Below are 11,179 nucleotides of genomic sequence, written 5' to 3'. Positions count from 1 at the left end.
TGAAGCTTTAACCGAAATGGTTTATTTATGGTATGCTGGAGCGTAAGTCTTTTTATCATTTCAACTTCAAACACCACAGCTTCACACTAACGGACTTAATAAATCAGACGCCCCTGTTAACAAAAATTTCTTTAACAGAAGTTTTTTCCGCTTCTGTTATTCAACATGCGTCAAAAAATAAACTTTGCCTCAAGCTTTCTGTTTACCACAAAGTTCACTTTTTTTTTGTGGAAAATGAAAAACTTTCATATACTCACAGCTTTTACAAATACTGGGAAAACTTCAATAGCTGAGAAATGTTCAAATGCTTTTTCAGTCTCTTATTTCGCCATTGAAGCTAGCGAATGCCACCAACCCCCAAGAGTTAGCCAACTAAGTTGCTCAATTTGCGTATAAACAAAGGCAGAAAAAATCAACAAAGCGGCTGTCATGTTCGTGAAGGAGAATAAAGGAATTATTTTTAAGTAATATTTTTTATACATTTTTTTTATAAAATTTTTTTATAAATTTTGTATTATAACTTCTTACTGGAATACCTGCTGTGGACGATAATTCATTTTTCAGCATGCTTTCAATCAGCGGGTGGCTCTATTGTAAAACTCAACAAAAAACATATGGCGTCAATTTAATTATCTATCTTGGGAAAAATTGTACGTTAGTTCAAGGCTATGCCACGAGCTATAAAAAAATTCTTAATAAAACAACGACAAAAATTTAAACATATCTGTAGCTTAATGCAATTTTGAGAAGTATTCTGTGCAAATGGTCCATAGCTCTATTTATGTATTTGATTTTATTTTTTTTTTTTTACATTTTTTTTTTGTCTATTTTTAATTTTTCTTTTTTTGGGGGTATTTGGCGATCTTGGGCATATTTTTCTAATACTGACATATTCTTCCAATTTATGTTAAAAATTAAAAACAAACACAAAGCCTGTGCATATACAGGGGGGAGCAGAGGTAATGTCTCCTTAAAAATTTAACCGCGTGTTGGGGTAATTTTTCCTCGCTTGACGCTCAGCAGGTACCAATTGTTGAATGACTTGCATCTTGTAAGTAAATATCTTCAGCTCGAAATGAAATTATGCATTGGCTTTATTTTTCTATAAAAATAATAAATTTATTATAAAAATATATTTAAAGTAAGAAGTAAGAATTTTGTGAAATCACTGCCAGTCATTAGGAGCTGCAGTATGAGTAGCACGGCTATTTAAAAACATGCATCCAAATTCTTTTTAAGTTACTTACAGATAGTGAACATTTAAGTTCTTTAGAAAACGGTTTTGTTTTCAAACAGGCTGGACTTGAAAGAGGGGAGGTCTGCAAGGACAAAGGTATCTCTGTTGCCACCGACAGAGCCAAGATGGAATCTGGAGTTGGAGCAGGCGTTTTCTCCCAATTAGTCAATATTTCAGACACCTTTAAACTACCGAAAGCTAATAATGCGTTTGAAGCAGAGGTTCTCGCAAGCCTGCGATATGCAAAATGCTTTGTTAACGCGGGTTCGAGGGTGATACCATCGTGCAGATCCAAATTGGTCAACTTCTGTAAGAAGGAGATAAAATCTCTTGGCTGTGCAAGTAACATTGCTCTGATCTGGGTTCCACGGCATAGAAATATAGAGGAAAATGAAATTACCGATGAGCTAACCAAGAAGTGGTCGGTAGAACCGGTTTCAATTGTCCCCATCTCAGACATCGGTGTCCTCTTGACCGTTGTTAAAGGGTAAATTTCTACATAATTTCTTTCTTAAAAAAGTGCAAGACAGATGGAGTTCCATCTTATCGTATGCTATTTCAAAATCGTTTTGACAGAAGCAGGACGCTTAAAGTGCTTGAGATCTCCCACCATTCAATTTCAAAACTCATAGCTACCGGTTATTATGTGATCGGAACTCATGCGAAAAAGCTTAGACTTCTGTACGAGCCCCATTGCAGAAGCTTGGGGATCCTACAGAGAAAGAGACTGTTCAACACTTTCTTTGCCAATGCCCGAGTCTGAAAGCTAGACGCTTGAAGTTCCTAGTGGTGCCTATTTGAGATAGCCTCAGGCAATTCTCCAGTCTACAAGTAGATCCATTTTCTCTCCTCCACTACATCAACAACTCTGGATGGCTGTAGATAGTTTTTACTCCTTTAAGTATTAAAATTTTTCGCAGGTCTACATTATGATATCAAAACGGCAGTGTACCTGCCATTCTCTTTGTACTCTTGCCATCTAACTATCTATCTATAAAAAATAATAAATAAAATGACAAAATAAGATAAAATAATAAAATAACATCTGATTTATGTTAGCTAACTCGATTTCCCCAGCATCTCAATTCATTTGCTATTACAAGTTTAGTTATTCAAATCCATTAATTTTATACATTTTTCAGTGCCTTTGAATCGCGCAAAAATTTCGAAAACTGCTACTAAATCGAAAATCACAAACAGCCACCTGCTTTGCCTATAGGTATATGTGTACATACATACTTACACACGAATATTCTATTAATTATCTGTCACGTCTTTTCTACTCCATTCTGTTCGAGTTTCCTTTTCAATATGTCTCGCCGCTTGTGTGGACGCACCCCACAGAAATTTCGTTTACACTCTTAACCAAAACCGAAATGAGAGAAGGGCATTTGGCTAGTAGCAGATTTTACGTAGAGCAAATAGTTGATATTCTCGCTCGCGGAATGCCGGCCAACTGCCAGACAGCATCTCGCTCTCAATTGTGGGTGATTCCATTGGCGCAATGACGGGCACCGTTGCCGCTGCTGTTGCTTGACGTGCTGCTGTTTAAAGTGGACAGGTTATGCGGTGATGTGATGGTTGCACGCACATTTGTGCATACATACGCATTTTTTATTCCTATTTCAATTTTTATATTTTTTAGTATATCATTTTTTTTTAATATCATGTTTTGTTCATGCATTTTTCACCTTTCGTATTCTTCATCGGAACAAATGTCCACAACTATGCATCCAACTGCTCAGCACCTGTTTGCCATTTCCTCGCAAGCTTCCAACTTTTTCAAAGCCTAACAACAGTTTAGTCCTCCTTTTTGAGGGGCGCTCCCACCTTCTTCCTGTGCGCAGATTTTTGAGTACTCCGCTGCGCGCTCAACATCAGCTGTTGTTGGCCACCTGCCTGCTTAGTCTGCCATACGGCTTAGCGTCTCTCTACGGTCCACCATCTACCCGTCTGTTGTGACTTATTGACTCCTCTCTGTTGTGTACTACCACTCGATTTGCCATTGCGGTTGCCGTTGCCGTTGCTCTTCTCTACTCTGCCCTGCTCTGTTCTGCTTTGCTCTGCGCCGTCGCTATCTGCGTCTCTGATTGAGGTGGTGCGACTGCGATTTTCGACAAATGCCAACTCCGAAAATCCAGTTTATCCCAAGAAGGCAGCACGTACGGACGTTTTAGCAAACGTAACTCGTAGAGCACGTTGTTTTGCCCATAAGAAATCGCGCGCTGCATCGCGTCATTTTGTTATCACAATTATTTTTACTATAAAAACACACACACATACATATGCATAAATCAATTTTACGTAGTAGACGTCTTCGCAAACGTGTTGTTGTCTTCAAAGTAAAGTGCGAGTGCATTTGTTTGCATTAAGGTGTGAGTGCAAATGTGTGTATTTATGTGCGTGTATGTGGAAAACGTGTAAGCACGCGCCAATTGCAAAAACAATAAAATGCACGCACACTTGTGGCACCAACTGAGCTGAGTGCGTGATCGTTGAACTGAAGCTGCAACTGCAGCTCCACGACTAAACGCGCATACGCTTGGACCCGGGTCGGGCAGACGTCGATTGTCGGACGCTTTGAGTGCTGGTATTCGAGCGAGAGTTTAAAAGGCGCGCGACGCCACATAAGCGTGAACTCGCAAACACAAAGGCAGCATACAAATTGGACATACGTTTTTGAAAAGCATTGAGGTGAAGTGCTGAAATGCGGCGCTAAAAATTGTAAATAGCAAAATATTATAAAAGGAAGAATTTTCAACTGTATTTGAAAGCAAATTTTCATATTGCGAAAATGTTTGTAGGTGGAAATTTATTGACAAAATTTCAATTTTGTCACCTTTGAAAATAATTAAACAATAAAAATTGAGCTGGTCATTGAAATGCCGTTACCGCCAAGTGTGTATGTGGTATTCAATAAATTTATTAAATTTAACACATAAAACGAAACAAAAAAGTGTAAATTAACACACCCCAAAACAAATGAGTGTGCACACATACATACAGGGGTTAGACAAATTAACACACATTCAATACGTAGACTCATTTCAAATGCCAAAGTCATAAATGAGCAGCTTTTGCGTAAAATTAAAAAGAAAGAAAATTGTACAAAAATGTTAAAAATTTTAGAAAAAGTTTTTATAAAAAAAAAAACAGATAAATAGTCATAAATGAGCAGCTTTTGTGTAAAATTAAAAGAAAAGAAAATTGAAAAAATATATAAAAAATTTTGGAAAAAGTTTTTATAAAAAACAAACAGATAAAAAAATATAAAATAAAATCTAAGCTAAAGCTTCCATATATATCTAAAAAGTTTCACCGAAATTTACAAAATTTAACTAAAGTACCAAAAATGAAAACTGAAGCAACAACACAGCTGAAAGCATCCGTCTCTTTATTTGTTTATTTAACAATTTGAATGTTATTTAAGCTTTAAAAAAAAACATTAATATACAAAAAAAGTAAAATTCAAAATCATTGTAATTCAAAAAATTTCAATAAAAAAACAACTGGAACAACCATAAAATTTGCTAGGCATCAACTAAATGAAATGAAAGCAAGAAGTAATCCTAGAAATTTTTAAAATTTTAAAACGATTTACAGCCAAAATATTTTCTACCAAATATTTTTAAAATTTTTCCAAATATTTAAATAAAATCTGGTTTTACGATAAACATTAAAAATGCATAAATAATATTTTCCAACTCAACAATTTTTATAAGACTAAAAATATTTGTAAACTTAAGTGATTTCAAGCACAAATTTCGTGTGAAAATGTATGAATTAATTAATTACTTTGACGCTACGTAAAATATACAGCTATTTTGAAGTGAAACAAAAACGTTTCAACTACCACCACAAAAACAAAAATAACTAAATGAAATGAAACAAAAAAATGCAAATATTTGTTTAATTAATCCATTCACAAACGCAATGCTCAAAAACCAGCGCAGACAAAGAATACATTAATTTGTCGTAAGTAGTAACAACAAAAATAAAAAACAAAAAACGCAAAAAAAAACAATAGAACCAAATCGCGGAATCGCAATGAATTAGCAATTCAAAATCATACTTTTAAATGTATACATATTAGTGAGTCGCATAAAAAAACAAGAAAAATAGGTTAATTAATTAAAACAGTGTGTTTAACAAAATGAATAAATCATACTAAATGTTTCTGTGCAAAAAAAATTAAATAAAAATAAAAAAGTATAGTTAAAAATAGTGAAACCAAAAAGTAAATATTTTATGGAAATATTATTAATTTTCATATTAATATTAGCAGAAAGTATTTTGTACTAATTCCATTATTTTTTCGTAGTTTATATTTAAGTATAATATTTTATATACGTACAACATTTTTTATCTAAAACACGGTATTTTATTATTTCCGCTTGTATTCGCATGAATCCACTACTTTATATTTCGTTTCGTGGGTGGCTCCTCAACTTTCTGTGAATGTGACAAATAAGTGTGTTCTTATGTGTTTTTATTGTTTTTGTTTCTAAGATTTCAATCACTAATGCCTTCAAATACTAATTTACGGAGAAGTTTGAGTATTGCGGTTACAGTTGTGTGGCAGACATTTCAGAGACAGCTTAACAACCTGCAAATATTTTTGGAAAATAGACTTGATATTGAATTTTAGTTAATTACTTTGTTTTATTAGTTATTTGTTTTTTTTTCAATTAATTCTAGTTATTTAAAAAAAAAAAAACAAGTAATTTTTTTTAATTGTTTTTTTCAGTTTTACAGTATTTTTCTAGTTAATTTTCTTTGAAAAGTTTTCGCACTTAATTATTTTGTTAAGTTAATTTTTTTAATTGATATTTATAACTAATGAATTTTTTTTTTTGTTATTTTTTTTTTAAATAGTTCTTGCAAGTAATTAATTTTTTTAGATATTTTTTCAGTTAATTATTATTTTTAGTTAACGTTTCTTTGATTGGTTTTCCAGTTAATTTTTTTTAAAGAATTTTTTTTACTTGTTTTTTTCGGTTAATAATTTTTTTAGTAAACTTTTTGTAATAGTTTTTAAAGTTAATTATTATTTTTCAGTTAATTATTTTTTGAGTTAATTTTTTTGCAGTTAATTATTTATTATTAGCTAATTTTTTTAATTGTCTGTTTTCAGTTAACTATTTTTTTAGTTAACATTTTAATTAACTTTTTTAGGAATTCTTTTTTTAATAGTTGTTGTTTTCGGTTAATTATCTTTTAGTTAATTTTTTTATTATTTTTTCAGTTAATTTTTTTTTAGTTAAATTGTTTTTAATTGTTTTTGGGGCTTATTTTTTTTATTGGTTTTTTCAGTTAATTTTTTTTTTGTGTTAGTTTTTTTTGCAATTAATTATTTTTTGTTAACTAATTTTTCTTTAATTGTTTGTCAGTTAACTATTTTTTTAGTTAACCTTTTTTTTACTTGTTTTTGCAGTTAATTAATTGTTTTAGCAGAATTTTTTTTTAATTTCTTTTGTTTGCGGTTAATTATTGTTTAGTTAATTTTTTTTTTATTATTTTTGTTCAGTAATTTTTTTTATTTTTATTGTTTTATAAATTGTTTTTGGGGTTAATCATTATTTTTTAATTGTTTCCGCAGTTAACTGTATTTTTTAGCTAATTTTTTTAAATTGTTTTTTTCTGCCAATTATGTTTTTAGTTTTTTTTTTTTAATTGTTTTTGAATACGCCATTTTTACTCATTCAGTAGTTGAACATAATTATTACAGAAAATTTTGCATTTCACCAACTACGCTAGGCCTTGAATTTCCATCACACATCTTAAGTTCTTTTTCATCACACACCTTCAGCCTACTTCTTCAGCAAAAGTTTTACTTTGTTACTGTTTCGTATTGGTTTTCATTTGGTTAAACTTTGTTCACCTGTTTACTTTCACTTATTACTAGGCACCAGTCACAATTCTCTACATAAAAAACACAAAAACGAGCGAGAATTTCATTTAATTCACCAAATGAAGTAATGAATTTCCCACGGCAAAGAAGCAGCTGTTCAACGGGCACATTCTTATTTCACATGCCCTTTTTTCCGCAACATATTTCCAGGTTAAGAGAAACTACTTTTTTTGACTCATTCACCCCTATCACTGAACTTATCCTAGCATAATTGTCGTAAAAATTGAAATTTGTTATCAATGAATTCAAACAATTAGCTACCAGTCGCACTTAGAAGAGTGACCTCACAGAATCCATTCGTAATGACAAATCGGAGAGTTCTGTACAAATTTTCTCTACCAAAAATACATTATCGGTTCCTTTGCCAACGTCTTAAAATCTGGTAACAAATCTTAGCACTGATCATAATCAGTCAATTGAGTTTATCGTCGTTGACTTGCTACAGTTCTGCTTGCCTTGCTACAGAGCGCCTAGTACATTGTTGTTTAGTTGACACATTTTTATGAACCGGAAATTAGCAGCTCATTTAAATATTTTGTAAAGCTCACTTTTGAATATCTGCATTATCTTGTCCATTTTGAAAAGACGGAATGCATTTCCCAACATTTTTTATTTCTTTTCTGAATTTGAAGTCTGCTTCGAAATTTCTGCAAGTGCGGTAGCGAATGCTAATAAATCTATTTTTTAAGGAATTACATTTCAAATTAGCGAACCAGTACAATATGGCATATCTGACAACAATATTTTCGAATTGGCCCATGCCCATTCAGTGAACTGCGTAAACTTAGTCTAAGCGCCCAATTGTGCAACCTTAAACACAGCTTAAAAACCCACCACAGTTGAAATAATACCAAAAAACTGTGCTTAAGGGAATTTAGTTTAAAAGTCTCCCGCAGGTAAAGTTGCCCTTTTTGACTATCACACGATTTGCTATTAAATCGCTGCTCATCTAAAATTACCACAAAAGTTGTAAACAAATTGAAGCCTGCACTTCGTTCACATAACCTTAATGGAGAGAATAATAAGGTGGCGCCGATCGTGGCGCCGCTTCTTTTGTTTGGGTAATTTCTCCTTCTTCATGCATTCTTGTTCGCATTTTCACCACTTTCTCATGCAACTGCACCAATGGGACGTCACGCACTCTCTGATGGGCGCAGTCTTGTTTCTATCACTCGTACATACAGCGGTCCCGCAAATTGCAACAAGTTCTTCCCATAAGAGCAATATGCGTTACGAAAGCCTTTCAAGTCACATGACTACAATTAAATTGGAAGCAGGTAGTTAAACTGCTTAGTGGCCCCACTCTTCTTAGGCTGCTACGGTGGCAATAGGGTTCTATGGGACACGAGTTTTATAGGCTAAAACTTACTAAGTTTAAGAATTTAACACAGACATATTCAAATTTAAAAATCAAAGGAAAAACAAGAAACGAAATGAAAAAAAATTACATATCTAAATAAAATTTAAAACTTTAAATTGTACTATTATTAAAATTAAAATTTATTTAACTCCGAAGTCTAGTGCTCCTTGAAGCATTAATCCATTGGTCATTTATTTCAGTCCTCATCTTGTAATTGAATGCACTTGATTTAAAAAGATATTTTCTTGAAAAAACCAAAATGTATAGAAATAATGGCAACCCCTTTTATAAATACATATCCACACACACACACATACACAAATGTATTTATACTCTTTATTTTTATCGCACTAAAATTTTATTTATTTGCGTTTCAATCAATTCTGCGTGTTTGTTTTTCAAACAAAAACAAAACTTGCAGCAAACACGCCTTCTTTTTATGAAGCGTCGCTGCCGACGCCATTCTTTGGCTCATTGATTAGTCAACTTCTTTGTTTATCTATTATTTGGCATTCAAATTTTACTTATTTCCATCGTCACTTCTAAGTGTTTTCGCCGCATTGCGCCTCATTTCGGTTTTGATCGAAAAATCTTAGATTATTGTTGACGTTGTGCTTATCTCTGAATTAATTCTCGTACAAGATTTATGTGAGAAGCCGAGCGATTAAATTGGCATTCAGTTAAATCAAGTGACTGGTAAAGAGTAAAAGAAAATGTTTATAAAAATTGTACGTGCTGAGCCTAAAATCAAAGACAAGTGTATTTTTTGAACATTTTCAGAAAAAAAAAATTTTTGTGTTATTTACATAGTGTAAGAATATTTGCGTAATAGCCATGCAGCGGAGTAAACTGTAAAATATTATAATTCTGCTGTTGAAATCGAACATAAAATATTTTTCGTTGATTCCACCGCAATCAACTTAAAACATAAGCTGCAGGCCCTGGCATGCCCCATTAGATTAGATTAGATTTGTGAGGGGCTGTACAAGTCCAAGCACTCAGTCAGTAGACCATTGTACCCGGATAGATTTCAGTAGAAAGAATAGAGATATAGGAAAGATAAAATGTGGGAGGTAAGACGGAAAAATTAGTTTGAGCTCACTCCTTCACAAGTCTCGCGGATTCATTGATGAATCTTAAGTGATACGAAAGAGGAAGAGTATGAACCTTGTCCATACTCAGTATATCGCAACCCAATATCCTAAGTCTGATTCTGGAAAACGGCGGACAGCTAGAGAGAAAATGATCTGCAGTGTCGTTAACCTCAAGACAGGATAGGCATGTCGGGCTGTCTACGACCCCATCGCAGTCATATGCTGACCACAGGCGTTGTGCCCTGTGATTACACCCACCAGCACTCTCAGGTCCTTTCTGCTGAGTTTTAGGAGAAAGGTCGCTATTTTGGCGTTCCCCATGCTCCGGAATAACTGATTGTGGTTGGAAATTCCAAAACCAAATAAAAAAATTAAAATAGCAGACTTATTCATACTTTTTGTGTGAATGTGTGTATGTATGTATGTATGTATGTAGGTATGTATAAATGTAAGCATTTATGTATGTATGAGCATACGTCATAACCTAATCCAAGCTTAAAGTGTTTGATATAATAAAAACAATAAAATGCGTTTAATCTTTGTGTTAAAAAAATTATTATTTTTAATTATCGACTTTCAAAGGCAATTTACGCTCGATTACTGAGCATTAAAAGTTATTAAGTAGAAAGAGAAACAAAACAAAATGAAAACATGTTTTTAATGCGACTTAAATGTTTATCATACATTTTCCAAAGAATCTCCAGTTCATTTACATGTGCACACCCACACACACTGACTGAGCGCCATTAATAGGCCGTAAGTGATGCCCACAGAGCGTCAATTGAGCGTTGCGATAAAACTTTTCCCATTAAATCCGAATTAGCTGTGCGGTTATAGAGGATTAAGGAGAGCAGTAGTAAATTATGATCGTCCAATATACATACATACCTGCTATGTATGTAGTAGTGACCAGTGTATGTGTGCACATAGAGCGTTTCTGGCGAATTTAAAATCATGATGTGCCCTTTATAATCCATATCTGCAAGTAACTGGTGAATTTTATATCCTAATGAGAGCACTTTAATCGGCGCTGCTGTTAGTGTTCGATTTAGGACTTAGGTGAGGAAAGTAAATTTTAGTTATTTATTTATTTTTGAATATTTTATTTATTAATAGTCTTTTAATTTATTAAAACTCTGTTATATGTGTTTTTTTAATATTTTTATCCCAAAATGAATCGAAGGATAAAGTCCAAAAAATTGAGAACAACAACGAATCGACATTTCGGCATCTTCTTCAATACTTCACTCTATGAACTTCGCGAACACATTTATTTAATTTATTCTTTGTCTTTTTTTTTTCAAAGTAAACTTTCACATTATGGAAGCGTTGCTCTGCCGCTAAACGATTCGTCATGACTTGCCACACTGTGTGAATCTTGTTTTTATGACAAGCTTTTTCATGGCAGAAATACAATTAGATGTTTTCCAGCGACGCTCTTAGGAAAAGTGGACACTCGAATCCGGCACTGCCGTTCGGAGTCAGTTTAAAATCATTTTTTTGACGTGATAACGTCTTATAATTCGATTTAGCCGGCTGTACGCACGAAAAAATGTGTCGTTATCTTGCTCAATCGT

General features: G+C 33.0%; 1 protein-coding gene across 1 annotated transcript in view; it reads left to right on the top strand.

Annotated features, from left to right (window-relative positions):
- The first annotated feature begins 1,214 nt into the window (after nucleotides 1-1,214).
- LOC128864871 (uncharacterized) overlaps nucleotides 1,215-11,179 on the top strand; it is a 138,990-nt gene continuing 129,025 nt past the window's right edge. Inside the window, exon 1 of the mRNA XM_054104629.1 lies at nucleotides 1,215-5,474. The gene's annotated coding sequence lies outside the window, so the exon portion shown is untranslated. The remainder of the gene's footprint in view (nucleotides 5,475-11,179) is intronic.

Source organism: Anastrepha ludens, chromosome 5, assembly GCF_028408465.1.
Source record: "Anastrepha ludens isolate Willacy chromosome 5, idAnaLude1.1, whole genome shotgun sequence".
Lineage (NCBI taxonomy): Eukaryota > Metazoa > Arthropoda > Insecta > Diptera > Tephritidae > Anastrepha > Anastrepha ludens.
This window is presented reverse-complemented; position numbering and strand designations above follow the sequence as displayed.